The sequence below is a fragment of the Antechinus flavipes genome, chromosome 2, assembly GCF_016432865.1.
Source record: "Antechinus flavipes isolate AdamAnt ecotype Samford, QLD, Australia chromosome 2, AdamAnt_v2, whole genome shotgun sequence".
NCBI classification, from domain to species: Eukaryota; Metazoa; Chordata; class Mammalia; order Dasyuromorphia; family Dasyuridae; genus Antechinus; species Antechinus flavipes.
Genome location: NC_067399.1, coordinates 23,018,206 through 23,031,415, shown reverse-complemented (window position 1 = coordinate 23,031,415; position 13,210 = coordinate 23,018,206). Strand labels below are relative to the sequence as shown.

The following is a 13,210-nucleotide window of genomic DNA, read 5'->3' as shown; positions in this document are numbered from 1 at the left end:
TTTTCCAGGTTTTTTGGAAAGCAGCCTGCTCATCATTCATTACAAAACAATAATATTCCATTATATTCATATACCATAACTTATTTAGTCATTCCCCAGATAATGGGCATCCAATCCTTCCCACTACATCCAATCCAATTTCTTTCCACTACAAAAAGAGGTGCTACAAACATTTTTGCACATATGGATCCTTTTCCCTCTTTTATGATTTCTTTGGAATACAGATCCAGTAATGACACAACTGGATCAAAGTTTCATAGCCCTTTGGGCACAGTTCCAAATTGCTCCTCAGAATGGCTGAGTTCACAACTCCACCAACAATGCATTAATATCAGTTTTCCCACATCGCCTCCAACATTCACCAGATTTTCCTGTCATCTTTCCAAGGAGCCTAGCATGTGGTTTCAGCACTTCCTGGTGCTCCTGGCCCAGGCATTTACTCTCCAATCTGATATGGAGCAGGGAGCTTTCCCTTCTGCCTCAGTTTTTTCATCTTTACTATAAGTTAAGGGGCATGAGCTAGATGACTGAGTGCTATGGTCCTTTTTGTAGGTCTAAGACTCCTAGGATTATCAGAGAAATTCTGGTTGACAGTTACAACACAAACACAAGGATCCTTAGGCAAGTATACTGAACAGTAATACTTTAATTATATCCTGCTTTATTTCTGCTTTAATTATATCCAACTCTTTGTGATGCCTTTTGGGATTTTCTTGGCAAAGCTACTGGAATAATTTGACATTTCCTTCTTCAGCTCATTTTACATATAAAGAAACTGAGGCAAACAGGACTAAGTGACTTGCCCAGAGTCACACAGCTAGTAAGTCTGAGGCTGGTTCTGAACTCAGGAAGAGGATTCCTCCTGATTCTAGGCCTGGGCCTCTAGGAGCCACAAAGCTGCTAGAAGGATATTATCAACTCAACAATTAATATTCATTAAGCCATCACACACTGACTCAAGAGGTAAAAGACAGTCCCAGCACTCAAGATGTTGGCAATACAAGCAGATCCAAAGCAAATTAGGTGCAAAGTAAATAGGAGATGGCTAATGTCCCACTGGGGAAAGCACTGGAATTAAGGGGAGGGAAGAAAGATTTCCAGCCAGAGATGGGGTTTTCCTAGGGGATGGAACTTACAAAGCCAAGGAGGTAAGGAGGCACAGGGGGTGCCGGATGGCAAGAGCCAGAGTATCTTCTACATGACCCAGATGGGAGGCCAGCGTCCCCAGAGAGATGCAGCCCTGAGGTAGATGGAGAACTCCAAAAGGCAAGCTGAGCATTTTGAACTTCTCCTGGAAACAACAGCGAGCTGCCAGAGAGGGAAGTGGGATGATCAGACTTTCCTCAACTCAGGGGCTGGAGGATGAACTGGAGTGGGGGGAGAGACCTGAGAGTGGCAGACCTCCAAGGAACTACTTACTGCAACAGCCCAGACGTGAGGCAATGAGGGATTATGTAATTTGGTGATCATAAAGATTATGAAAAAGAACTGAGCAAAAAGAGGTCAGCTCTGTTTAGACAAAAATGTACCAAAAAGCATTAAACCAAAAGCCATTAGGTGCTGGGTAGAAAAACAGGTGTAGGCAACACCAGCAAGGGGAATTACCATTCAGTAAAAACTTCTGGAAACACCGTATTGCTGCGTGGGGAAAGCAGGTTGTGCATGTTCCCCCACAATCACCAAAATGAAATGGAGCCACCATATGTGCACGTACACATATTTATTCAGCTCATGCTTCACAAAAAAACAAGGGGAGATCGCAGAGAGGAAGGAAGATGGTCTTTTGTTTCCACTGAAAAATCTGGAATTGTTATAGAGCTTCAGTCTCCTAAAAGCAATCCAGTTCCCTCTCCTCCTTCTCTTCTGGTTTGGTCCTGGGTCCAATTTGTTGCCCAGATACCCTCAAATCCTAATCCCAAAACCTGGTTTTCTTCATGCATAGCTCTGCTAAGTCGTGACAGTAGTAATAGGCTCTGGAGGCGCCAAGGCTTAAAGTCCCTGGCCTGGTGCCGTCTGTCTCTGCAGCTCCATGCTGTCCTCATGGGCCGGCTCTTTTCCTACAATTTATCAGCACGTCCCTTACCCTTCTCCTTAAATGCAGCCATTTGCGTTGGCCCTTCTTCTCTCTCCCAAGCCCCCATTTCTCAGCCTCACGCTTACTAAGCCTCCAACTGTTCTCCACAGTTACCAGTGCTCAGTCCCATGACCATTTCCACAGAATTTGACCACACAAATGCTGGTCCTGGACCCCTTGGCTTCCACACAGGCCGAGACCACCTTGTGTCTTTCCTCCCTGCCCGTCTAATCTAATCTCTCCTCAGTCTCCTTTCTTGGAGTGTCCCAGGTTCTAGTTAAGGGTCTCTCCTTAAGCCCCCCTTCTCTCCTGTTTACACACACCACCCACCTCAGCGATCTCACCAGCTCCCAGGGAGCTTTTTTTTTTTTTTTTTGATCAGTTTTATGCAGAAACTTCCAAACCCAGATATCCAGACCTAATTCCTCCTCCCAACTCTGATTCTGCAATACCCGTTCCCTGCTGGATATCTGTACCTGGTAAGTGGTGGGGTGCAGCTTCTAGGGGAGATGTGGCAATAACTCCAAAGTCAGGTGGCTGACCACAAACGTGGTCGGCAATGACAAAATTTCTGAGCCAGTAATGAGGAACATACCAGATCACTCCTCAAATCCATTAGAGTAATTGTGACATGAAGCCCCTGGTCTCTTACTTTTTCCTATAAATTTGTCTCTGTTCCTGGTTCTTTGCTTTGGGAGCTTAGCTCGCTCCAAATTCTAATTGGGGGTTACAATTCCAAGAAACTTTGTCCCTTGACTTGGACACGAACCCAAGCCTGCAAATTCTTTTGAGACACCTCACATCACCAGTGTGGAACCCAACCTTTCTGGGGTCTCCTTTGAACCCCAACAATAAGCACCACAAATACAACCTTGCAATGGACAATGCTGTGAACTCACATGTGCATGTGCGCGCGTGCGTGCGCACACACACACACACACACACACACACACACACACACTTGAATTTCCTATATCTGATGAAGTCCTATTTCTAATACACACCCCACTTTCTCCCCTCACAGACTCTGCCTGCTTTAGGTCCTCATTCACTCTCATCTGGAGACTGCAAGAGTATCCTACTGGTCTCCCCCACTCTCCAACCCATCCTCCACAAACTGATATTCTTGAAACAAGTCTCACCAAGGCACTGTTCTCCATTACCAGAGAACAGAAGATGAAGTGCTTGCCCACAATTTAAACTTGCCCACTTTGGTTCCATGGACCTTCTCCATCCAAGTGCCCAGCCAACTGCTCCTCAGATAGACCAGGAGATCCCTCCTCTCCTGGCACAAGAGAACCCTCATGTCTGGAATGTGTTCCCTCTTCCCCATCTCCTAAGAAAGCCGCTTTCTACCAAACCCAGCACATCCTCCCTCCTCGCTCCTTCTCTGCTGCCCACAAACCTGCCCAGTTCCTGTCCATCTTGAAGTAGCCTAACCAGATCAATGCTTTCTGCCCCTTGGCTAAGTTCTTTAAGAAAGGTATCAAGACCAATGGTGTCAGACTCAAACAGAGAGACCCCTGCGCCACCAGCCAGCGGAGAAAGCCACAGAGGAACAGGACTATGGTTCCTATGGTTAAACATTCCCTGGCTCAGATGAGCTGGTGAGACTGGATGCTGGTGACAAACACTAAGCCTCCTCAGATCTTTTTGACTCTCTACCACCCGGCTTTGGCCGTCCCATCCTACTAAGGCCATTCTTCCCCACTCATTAGCTCTGAATCGGCATTGCCCGTTCCCAATTTCCATCCTTCCCGAGCTCACTTTCTTCCTGAGGTTTTGGGGTGCTGCTCCCTCCTGGTTCTCCTCTGCTCTGACCAAGCCTCCTGAGTCATGGACACATTTTCCTCCAGATCATTCCTCTTTAACCAGCCTCTGTCAGAGGCCCTCTTCTCTTCTCCCCGCTGCCATCTCATTTGGGGATCGCCTTAGATCCAATGAGTTTCCACAAATGATTCCTACATCTATACATCCAGTCTAAACTATCTTTCTCCAAAAAATTTGTCCTATTACAGTTGCACCACAAGTGGTGAAGCAGGGATTCATAACTAGGCCACCTTTTAACCGCATGGCACTCTCTCTTGTGATCTACCTACATAGGACATAAGTGGCACCCCTTAACATGTGTGTGGAGAACACAGCCAAAAGAATATTATTACTAGTAATTTTCTCCTTCTTCTTCTTCTTCTTCTTCTTCTTTTTTTTTTTTTTGCTGAGGCAATTGGGGTTAAGTGACTTGCCCAGGGTCACACAGCTAGGAAATGATAAGTGTCTGAGGTCACATTTGAACTCAGGTCCTCCTGATTTCAGGGCTGTGCTCTATCCACTGCCTCACCTAGCTGCCCCCAATAGTAATTGTTTTATCTTTTGTTTTTAGATCACTCTCATTGCTTCCCTTCTTCCTGACCCAACATTTTAAACTATCCTTTGTAACAAGGAATAAAGGAAGGAGGAACCAGACAGTTCAGCAGACCAACAAATACCAAGTGAGAGAGTTTCTGAAGAGTTTTATCCTTCTGGGAAGAGAAAGAGATGAATTTTCTGTAGAGTCAAGCTTGGTCATTAATCAAAGCATCGATTTAAGTGCTTAGGACAGGCCTGGAGGTGGAAGTACGAAGAACGAAACAATCTCTCCTTGCGAGAAAAGGGGAAACAACAAGTACAGACACATGCGTTGGTGGTGGTCCTTTGTTATCACGGAGGATCAATGGCATCCCACACTCGACTCCCGCGTGAATTGGACTGCAGAGAGGCAGAGCTGCACAAGGTCGTCGGCCTCTCTCTCGCAGTCGTCACACTCTAGAGGCAGGACCAAAGTCTGGAGGATTCAGGGGTGCCCTGGTCTTCAGTGTCCTCCCCAGAGTCTGTCTCAGCCCCCTTCATGGCCAGTGGAATAAACTGTTCTCACTGCCCCCAGCCCTGCAGCCTGCTGGTTACCCTCCACCTGGCTTAGTGCCTTTGCCGAGTGGCTCTCTGAGGTGTGGCTGCTGTGCTTGCTACACTTCTGGGATGCACAGGGACGTCAGGGAAGAAGGTGGATGAGTGCCCCTGAAGAGGGTTCGACAGCCCTTGCCCAAAGGAGCCAGTCTCCCCTGAACATCCCACACACCCCATAAAAATACACACACAGATACAGAGCATCAACATAAAGTGAAAAACCGCACATATATACAAGCACTTAAATGTTAGGTAGTTGGGGAAAAGGCGCTGACTGCCTTGAAAGTGGGCATGAAGGATGGGGATCCACCAAGGGGCACAGATAGGATCGACTTGGCCAGACTGAGGAGTGCAGGAAGTGCAATAATGTCCAAAGGGCTGGAAAACTAGACTTAAAGCCAAACAAAGGAGTCTATACGTGGTTGAGAGACCACAGGAAGTCATGGAGTTGACTGGGTCGGGCTTTACGATGAGCTCAGCACTGTGCTGAGCACGGGGCACTGGGAAAGACGGCAGCGGTCTCTGCCTTTCATGGGCCTCTCAATAACAGGGGAAACGTGCAAAGGACTATTTGCATGTAAGACGTCCGTCTATCAGCCCATTGGTAGACATTAATATCTATCTAGATATACTTTGGGGGGGGAGGGGGAAGCACAGGCGGAAAAGCCATCCGGCTGGAATTTACGCCAAGTCTGGAAGGAGCAAAGTTGTGAGAAGGGGATGAGGGCAGCAGGGAAAGGAAATGGATCCGGTGTGAACCAAGCATGGGGTCAGGGCCCAGTGTTAGAACATGTGGATGGGCTAAGATAGAAGAGGATGGGAAGGGGGAGAGGGGCCAGGCTGGGAAAACCAAAGATCTTCTCCTGAATCTAGAGTGGAGGGATGGGCGGTGACTAGGTCAGAGCTTTGGCAACTGGCTGGAGGATGGGCTGAGCGGGTAAGGAGCCTCAGAGACTGACTCAGGGTCACCCAGCCAGTACGGATCAGAGAATCCTGTCTAATGTGGCTGAGCCAACAACATGGCCCAAAGCCGCCAAACCATTTTAAACTGTCACTGGGAAATATCTAACAAAATAAGTGAAAGTTCAATAAAACAGGTAACGTTATGCTTTTAAACTGTAGACATAATTGTCTGTAGACATTAAAATTGATTACAAGAAGGGGGAAATACAAAGATAAATAAGATGTGTTCCTTCCCCTAACAGAGCTCACAATCTGGGAATCAGCTATGAATTTTAAAAGGCTGAACATCTTATTGATACTTTTGAAAAACTCACTATCACAATCCCATGACTGCCCTCTCCTCTGAGCACAAAACTCTCCAGAACTAATCCCAGACTGCAGCAGTTTCCCCAGCTCAGATTCACTCTTTCCTTTCCAGCCCATTGTTGCCACCTTAGTTCAAGCCTTCCTTGCTTTATCCCTGAGATCACAAGTTGCCTTCCTTGCTTCTTCCTGTTTAGGAGAGACAACTTGTTGGAGAAGAAACCTGGGTTAGGCATCAGGAAGGCACTGGTTCAGACACTGTGTGACCTGGGAACTTACTGGCCGGGTGACCTCACTCAGCCTCAATTTCCAGATCTGAAAAATGGGACTTGATCACCTTCAAGGCCCCTTTCAACTTCAAATAGATCACCCTGGATTAATTTTGTTAAATCAGTGATTTTAATCATGTCCCCAGACCTACAATGGCTGACCACATCCAAAGTCCACCTGGCTTGCCAAAACCCTCTCGCTGGCCAGCACTTGCCTCGCACCCTTACTTTCCGATCCTCTCCAGTTCAAACCGCATCAGTCTCTCTCCGCCCGGCCCCGGTCACGCTCTGCCCGCTTCTCCCCTCACACCAGCCCATCCATGCAGCTCCTGGCGTGACTTCGAACATGACCTAACTCAAGCTTCACCTTCCCCGAGGCTCCCCCAGTGAGTCAGTGCAGCGTTCTCCCTTCCTCCAAGGCCATCGGAAACACTCACGGTTAGCTGGTCGGGGGTCCGTGGCTCAGCTCTCACTGGCCTGGGAGGGAGGCGGAGATGGGAAAGAGCAGCTGGTCTGAACAGATGGCACAAGCAAAGACAAAGTCTTTAGACACGCTCTCATCCGATCCCGCCGCTGGGGAGGAGGCAGGGCCAGTATTAAGGGAGGTGACCTTCCCCAGGTCCCAGGCGAGGCTGGGCGGTGGATGAGGATTCCGGGCTTCCCCTGGGCACCGGCCTCCTCTGGGGAAGTTCTCCCCCCAGGGTCTGGGAGCTGGTGTCTGACTGTCACTCTCTGCCCAGGGACCAAGGGCTCCATCTCTCCGAGCCGTGTGACCTTTACATGGAATCTCTAGGGCGCGGGGACACTGTTTGCATCCCGCTGCCGCATCCCTGGGTGACAGAGCACCCGCTCTGGGCCGGCCCGGGACACGAGGAAAGGCCAGAGACGGGAGCTCCAACAAGACACACAGGACACACTAACACTGAAGAGCGCCTGCCTGGGAACGGGCCGAGGCAAGGCCCCAGGGCCTGCTGGAGAAGTCCGAGGTCAGTGGGCCACAGGGGCGTGCAGTGACGCCACTGTGCCCTGCGAGGGTAAGGCTCCAACCCGAGGGAGCGCCCACCAGCCCCAGAGGACTGAGTAAAGGAAGTGTCAGAGGCTGCGGGGGTCAAGAAGCACGAGGCTCCTCCAAGGCCACTTGAGTGACGAGGTCAGAAGGAAAGATTCAGGCTCCCACCCTAGGTGGTCTTCTGAAGGTGAGAGAAAGGGATTCCCAGCAGAGATGGGTACCTCAAGCAGGTTTTCTGAGGCTGGGGGAGGAAGGAGCAGTCTAGAAACAACCGTGAAACATCCAACAGATAAGGGAAGACCAACAGGGAGAAAGTGGGTTCGATGTGGGAGGGGGTGATTTCAGAGAGAAAAGAAAGGAAAGGGGCTGTCCTCAGCTTCTGTTTCCTCTGCCCCATGAAGGAGCTGGGCCAGATTGTCTCTGAGGCCTTCCAGTTCTGCCTTCTTGATCTTATAACCATATTGTACAGAGAGAAAATGGGGTTTGTCCAAGGCCCAACAGCTGGGCAAAGAGGAAATCAGAACTCAACCAAGGCCTTGGCTCCAAGGCTAGTAGTTGTCCACTCCCCAAAAATGCCCATTCCTGCTGTGGTAGGCAAATATCCTAACCCATGTGGCAAAAAAAATCCCATTCTCTATGGAGGCAAACCTGCAACAAATACCTCACCTGGAGGGAGGGACTCCAAGGTCCCACCCAGCTCCAAATCCATGCTCCATCATCTAGGTGCCCCCTTAAGAATTTGTGTCATCTTCCAACCCATAAGTGGAGCATGAAAACCGCACAGGTTGCTAAAGGAAGGGGGAAAAGAGGTTTCTGCTTATGTCACAACGGACAGACGTTAAAACAGGCCACCTGATATGAAATCTCTCACTGTGGCCTCCTGACAAAGCATGGGACACTCCTCTGGATGTTGCACAAGCCCACTCCCTCTTTCTGCCCATTAATTGTAGTGTCTCCAATGCAGCTGGCGAGCCCATTGCCACTGCCAACCTCCTGCCACCCAGGCCAGAGGATACCCTCAAAGCAGAACTAGCAAAGACTGGTGATGAAAGGGGCCACACTGAACACACCGTGTCACAGCCACAACCCCAATCTTGCTGAAAGGGCGAGCTACAGTATTCCCCTCCTTGAAAAGCACTTGGCAGATATAACAAAGAGCAAGCTGATTTTTCTCTACCGAAGTGGAGAACATTCACAGCGAACTAAAGCTTAATTCTCTGAAACATCTGCCTTTGCCAGAGAAATCAATCAATTCTTTTTGCGAGATGAGAAGAGGAACAAATCATCCTATTGTCTGAGGAATGAGACAAGAATATAAGAAACCAATCATGAGACTACATTTGGAGGAAATTGGAAAAATACTGAGTTCCCATGAGGTGAACATTGGGATGAACTGACTATTTCAGGGCACAATCTGACTTTATGCCTCTTCATTTACAGAAATTTGTAATGTTTGGTTTCTGCTCAATAAGAAACTATTTTGGAGACTTCAAAAAGGCATCTAGAAAATAAAGTTACTCAGACTACCTATCAATGAATAATAATTACATCCAACATCTAGAGAGCTTTAAGGTTTGCAAAGTGTTTTATAGACATTATCTCACTTGGTCCTTTCAACAAACATGGGAGATAACTGCCTTATTATCATTCACATCTTACAGGTGAATACACTGAGGCTGGAAGAGGTTAGCTGACTCCCCAGAGTCACACAGATGTTGAATATTTGAGACAAGATTGGGACATGGGTTTTTCCTGACTCCAGTTCTCTAAATATTATGTCACCTAGATGTCCTAAACGGGAAGTGGCCGAACATATTGTGATACGTAAAAGTTATAGACAATCATTACACTACAAAACATGGATGAATGGGAGAAACCAGAGAGAGAAAGAGCTGCAGAAAAAGTCCAAAAGGAAGGGGACATCTACATAATTATGAAGACTCCTCTTGACAGATGGTTGGGGCCATTTGCTGCCCGGACTGAAATGTCAGCTGTTTTAATTGAACAACATTTTGTCACAAGGGAGGATTCAACTGAGGTGAAGTGTGGAAGCAGCCATGTTAACACTGTAAAGCAACTTTTAACATAAAAACAAAAGCTATCTGTGAACCTTAGAAAGGGGAAAAAAAGGCCAAAAGGTTAAGGTTGTAGCGACTTTCTGGGATGCTAAGCACTTGTGAAGGGGTCTCAGGGCAGTATCAAAGGGCTGAAGCTCAGGAGTCAATCCTCCGTGGTGCCCGGCAGCCGCAGTGGCAAGGCTGAGGAGGAAGAGATTATGCCACGGAGGAGGAAGGCCTAGCTAAGGGGGGCTGGTGCGGCCAATCCCCTCCATGCCTGTTCCCTGAAAGAAACTATAGAAGCAAAGTTGATTCAAATCAGTTATCCTATTTTATTAACAGGGAAAAAATCTCAAGGCCACAAGCAAGAAAAATACTTTCAGTTTCACATTAAAAACAAATTCAAGAATATTACATTTTGTATCAAAGCTATAAAGTAGCTGACTTGTATCAGTTGTAGAGTGAGCAAGAAGTGAGCAATCACATCTCCTCTATTGGGAGGCAGAGAAAGGACTAAATAAATCGCACTGAAATTAGTACTTGAAGATCCTGAAACCATGACCAATTTGCTGCAAAGTTCTTTTAGCAACTCTCAGGTCAGAAAAGGAGGATACACAAAATTTCCAGGCCTTTCTGATATACTTCGGGTTCATTTGGGAGAGCACACAATGGAGAGCTTATTTCTTAAGGAATTTCCACAGACACTGTTGTACATGAGCAGAGTGCATACCTTCTCAATGAGGAGTCAAAAAGGATGGGGTGGGGGGTGAGACAGGAATTCAAATGTCCCAATGGCAGCATGACTCTCTGTACTTTCCTTTCCCCTTAGGTCACTGAACTTCCTTGTGCAGACCCAGGCAAAGGCAAAGAAAGGATTAGCGCAGGGAGAAAGCTGATCTCCCCATTAATCATCCCCAGACATTTCCCCCTTCCAGCCTGGCACTCAGAGTTCCCAGGTAACCGTCAATCTGAACTGACAACCCAGGCTCTCACGGTAAGCCCAGAGAACGGAAGTAAATGCTACTAACCAGTATTAGTTTAACATCCAAATGTGTGAGACTAGTAGAAAGCAAGTCCAACTGTGATGGTCCCTCGGGTAAAGTAATCTCTCCCATTAAATATAGCCTCCAGTTGAATCATTCCTAATTCCAGTCATACTTGGCCCTTGGATTTGGTGCCAGGTTCAGGCCAGAGATCTGGAATCACCATAACAGGAAAGGGCACAGCCACGGAGCCGCTGGGTAATGGGGCGTCTACTTACAAAATAACAAGATTAAACACTTAACGCACCAGGATTTATCCGTCCCAGAGAGTCCGTTCCTTCCAAGTGGTTACTGAAAAGTCACTCCCGGATTCCAACACTCATGTCAACGCTCCGAACACATTGGGAATCATATTAAGAATATTCCCTGTTCTAAAAAGTGCCTTCGGAAAGAGCATTAAACCACACCAGAAAATGTCTCATTGCTTGTCAGCCACGACTTTTTAACTCCAATAAGGTATTTATTAATCGATCTGACATCAGATTTAATTTGGGATGACTCTTGGCTAAGAAACAAATCAGACCCATCATTAAAGGATTTGCCATTAAGTTGGATAAAAGAACGTTCCACAGACTCTGAGAGCGTCCCCCAAATGGGGCAACTCTCTGTTACAGTTAAGGACTCTCCCCATTCAGTCCCACTCCACCAGACGCAGAGATTTGCACGTTTACAGAGTTCGCCGCCAGAGGGCGAAGCAGACGCAGACTCACAGCTGACACTGACCCGGGCTGATGGTTGTAGGGAAGTTGTCCACTAGGAGCTTCTATCTCCCCGGGACATTTCGAATGTGACTTGATGTTACCAATACACTTTGGGACACAGGAGTGATGTTTGAGGGAGGGTGTCTGGCTGTTTGAGAGAGGGTGAGCTCTCCCAGGAGGGGCCCAGAGCTGGCTTTGGAGTGGGAAGGCCTGGGTTCGAACCGGGGTCTCCCTCTCACTGGGAGACTGAGTGAGTTGCCTCCTCTCGAGGCCTCCGCTCACTCGTAAAACGAGAGGCTTTCCCCAGGTCCCTTCCAGTTGTAAACCCCTAACTCTCCGATCCTAAGTCGAGATCACCTTGATCAGGGCTCCCCAGAGAGAAGCACGCTGACTTATAAGGGCCAGTACAGAAGGCCCAGGGGAGGGAAACCTGTGGAGCCTATTTAAGTATTTTGAGGAATCCATAAACATTTACTAAGCGCCTACTGTGTGGCAGGGCTTTGTGCCAATATCTGACAATGCAGAGAAAAGTAAGTCAGTGTTGGCACTCACAGAGCCAACGGGCACAGAAAACACAGGACAGAGAGAGCACCCAACCAGCCGAGGGGCAGCGAGAAAAGCACCTGCATCTTTCACCTCTTTTTACGCCCCCAGTACTTGGTGTGCGCCTGGCACATGTCAGAGCCTCAGTAAATGCCGTGTGTCCTTTGTCCCCGTCCTTCAGAACAAGGTGTGCCCAGAAAGGAGAGCACCTGCCTCGGGGAGCAGCCATTCCTCGGGCCAAACGAGAAAGTTCTGCAAAGGAGGAGAAAAGGAAGTGGCGGAAGAGGAGATAATCCCAGGCTTGGGAAAGTCATAGTGTTTGGTTCCTGAGATCAATGAGGGCTCTCAGCCAGCCCCAAGAGCCAAGTCACCCTCCAAGGCAATCAGCTGCCCAGACCCCGGCACTCGGGCCCCACAGGACGGGCCCTCAGCTCTCCATTTCTGGACTGCTGCAGTAACCTGCTGTAGGCTTCCCTGTCACATACCTCTCCCTCCCAGGCCACCTTCCCTCCTCTTGGATAACAGAGATCTTCCTAAAGCTCTCCCTGTTCAATCGGTTCCAGTGACTCCCTCTTACCTCTAGGAAGAAATCTGAATGTTGTCTCTTCCACTAAAATTTGAGCTCCTGGGCAATGCAGTAGAGATTTTACCTTTTTGTTCCCCAAGCATCTATTTTTAGCTTATTTTTTAAAGAATCTTGCATCTATAAAATCTAAGATAGCAAAAGGATCTGCTATTCTCTACTGCAGATGGTACTACAGACAGACCCATCCAAGAAAACTCTTAGAAAAGCACTCTTGCCTTAGATCCTCAATGATAGGTATACTTGACCTTTATACACATATTAAATTCAACATTTTAAACCAACACAGTGTTTTTAGATTGTAAATCTTTCATCAAGTAGGGACTTGTCTACATTTTTCTCAGCCTTCTCCCTTTTGAGAGTGAATTAGGGAGGGTTTGGCCCCACCTTTGAAAAGTGGCCAATCCTGATCTGAGCAATAGTTAAAAAGAAAATTGGCCAAATCCCCTTTCTGTTATAAGGTGGAGCAAAAGCATTTTTCATAAGAAAACACTGGGAAGAGGAATCTAGTACCTTCAAACCAACTAATTTTGTTCACAATGCCTCTGGGTATTCATTTATTTTCTCAATAATTTTGGGAGGCAAGAAGTCTTTGAGTAAGCATTGGGCCAGCAGAGCACCCAAAAGAACAAATATTCATCTCGTTCCAAACTCCATAGCAAAGTTACCTGGACAGTGGAGCTCAGCACTCTCCATTAGCCTGAAATAAGCAGACAGCTCAAGTT

General features: G+C 47.7%; 1 protein-coding gene across 2 annotated transcripts in view; it reads right to left on the bottom strand.

Annotated features, from left to right (window-relative positions):
• PAIP2B (poly(A) binding protein interacting protein 2B) overlaps window positions 1–13,210 on the bottom strand; it is a 58,929-nt gene that overhangs the window by 16,512 nt on the left and 29,207 nt on the right. Inside the window, exon 1 of one of the 2 annotated variants that reach the window (XM_051974312.1) lies at window positions 6,987–7,245. The exons of the other annotated variant lie outside the window; for it this stretch is intronic. The gene's annotated coding sequence lies outside the window, so the exon portion shown is untranslated. Of the gene's footprint in view, window positions 1–6,986; window positions 7,246–13,210 lie in introns of those variants that run through there. 2 annotated transcript variants of the gene reach the window in all.